General features: G+C 39.9%; 1 protein-coding gene across 1 annotated transcript in view; it reads left to right on the top strand.

Moving 5' to 3' along the window:
- Positions 1 to 1779, top strand: part of arfrp1 (ADP-ribosylation factor related protein 1) — a gene marked incomplete in the record, with an annotated part of 10972 nt that extends 9193 nt beyond the window's left edge. Inside the window, 1 exon segment of the mRNA XM_014025640.1 lies at positions 1094 to 1779.
- Positions 1780 to 2295: the final 516 nt, after the last annotated feature.

Below are 2295 nucleotides of genomic sequence, written 5' to 3'. Positions count from 1 at the left end.
GCCGCGGCCCAATCGTGGGCTGTGATCGCCACCTTGAGGGCCTCAAAAGAACAACAGTTTTTAACTTTGGGCCGCAGAGGGCCGTGGGACAGCATTGATTTTGAGTATATATATAAGACTGAGTGGTCTGTTGACTGACCGTTTGTTCAAATAATTGTTATGGGCAGGTTACAATATAAATTTTTTTTTGGCATAATCACATCTTGTGATTATTTGACAGGAGTTTTACCTTTAAGTGTACTTAAAATACACTTACTTGTAAGTGTATTTAATTTAGTTATAATGTAAATACAATAAAAATTAAATCAAGATTTAGAATAATTATCATTTTGATCCGTATAATTGGTAATATGTGACTGGGCCTCATGCCACTTTATGTTCAATAAATTGGGCCCCGAGATCAAAAAGGTTAAGAACCCCTGATATAGAAGACCCTGTAAAATTACCTAAATAAATCCAATAAAAACAAAATATACTTTTAAAATATAAAATACCTATTTAAGGTCACTGAAGTTATTTATGCTGAATCCAAGCGCTGCTGGTTAGAAATCCTGAATGGACCACTGGAACAGACTGCTTATATAGAAGATTTTAGATGCTGGCCGATATAAWCTGWTATTCACGTTTTGGCTRAATTTGGACTGATATCTCTAATAGTGCTGTGGAATCAGGACAGCCCTAATAACACTGACTGGTTCCTGTTTACTGGCTGTGGTAATGGGTCTCTAGAATAAGTTTAGAAGAACACTGTTTCCTTTTAAATCCTGTGTTAACCTCTTCACAMCGCTCTGCCTGTTCTGCTGCAGGGACGGAGTAAACGAAGGCATCGAGTGGATGGTGAAGTGTGTGGTCAGAAACATTCACCGGCCGCCCAGACAGAAGGACATCACCTAAACCCTGACGCCTCTGGTTACGGACTGGGAACATCTGAGGGCCTGTTTGGATTGCTTGTTTAGACTTTATTACGACTTCGTGTGGGGAGAGGCGGGGCCAGCTTCTGCTGCTGGCTGAGTCTGGGGGGCTTCACTGACAAACCCTGACTTCTCAGATTACAACATGGATTTCAGAGCTTTTGCTGTTTGGTCACATTTGTCCCGATCCAACAGGTTGTGTCCTTGTCGTCCATCTTTAACCTGCGAAAAGTCAACATGCAGTCAAACACGACTGCTGGTGTCCAAATTTCATGAAGTTACTGTTTTCTTCAGTTCTGTTTGGAAGKGGTTCTGCTTTGTGAGGGGTCACATAGTATCAGTTAATATTCAGACCTGCAGACATTACCTTTTGAAGTGAAGAAGATTTTATTTTTCTTTGTTTTTCTGAGCATATTAACAGAATTAGCTGAGTCACTACAGATGTTTGTGTACTGTGATCTAAAACCTGTAAATAGTTGTATTTCTGTACAAAYAGTCAGATAAACTGTTGGGTGATTAATTTAATAAACTCCTCTTTTCAGATTTGAGCCTGAGGCTGCAGGACCTCATCTGTTGTGGAGACAAACAGAACTCAAGTCAACACTTTGAATTTTCCTCTGCATTAGTTTATCATCAGATAGTTTTTATACTAGTTTCATTTGATGTTTCATACTGATGACAGATGTCAGACTGACTCCATCTCCAGTGTTTATAGAGCAGGTTTTTATGTAAAGAACATTTTATAAAGGTAAAATAACTGATCAGCAGTGATCGTCAGCTTGTGGGCCAAGAGGTCAGGGTGGGCATCACACTACAATTTGTTGAAGGATGAAACATGAAATAAAAAATAACTCCAGTGTGTAAAATATTTTGTATTTAATAATTGTTTTAAATCAACCAGAAAAGAAGAGATAAAAAAGTTAAACTGAGTCTCAGAACTTAGGCCCGCCTCAGTCTGAAGACCAGGGGGGTCTGCAGCCAGGGTCCTAAAAAGTCCCAAACTTATTGTCCCCCCTTCATGGATCAAAGAGTGGACTTAATACCCTCTGTCCATCGTCATGTGAGCAGCTGCACCTATGTGTAAGAAAGATTCCTAATAAAACATGTGTAAAACCATCCACCCAATCAATGGTGGAAACTATGCTTTTTAGTTTTTATGTTGCTTAAAAGTATATATTCCTCAGAACAGTGAGGTGGCTGCAGATTRGGACCAAGGCCACTGTTGGCCACGCCCCTGGAATGAAACTGCTCCCTCTACTGGCCAGGATCCATCTCTGCACCGCCTCAGACAGGCAAACAACCTCTGTTCTTCACCTCACTGTAACTCTGGAATATCTTGAACAATAATAAACATTAACTTGAACTCTTTGTTCAAATACAGTCC

Source organism: Austrofundulus limnaeus, unplaced genomic scaffold (assembly GCF_001266775.1).
Source record: "Austrofundulus limnaeus strain Quisiro unplaced genomic scaffold, Austrofundulus_limnaeus-1.0 Scaffold489, whole genome shotgun sequence".
Lineage (NCBI taxonomy): Eukaryota > Metazoa > Chordata > Actinopteri > Cyprinodontiformes > Rivulidae > Austrofundulus > Austrofundulus limnaeus.
The sequence above is the reverse complement of the archived record's forward strand: the minus strand, read 5'-3'. Positions and strand labels throughout refer to the sequence as shown.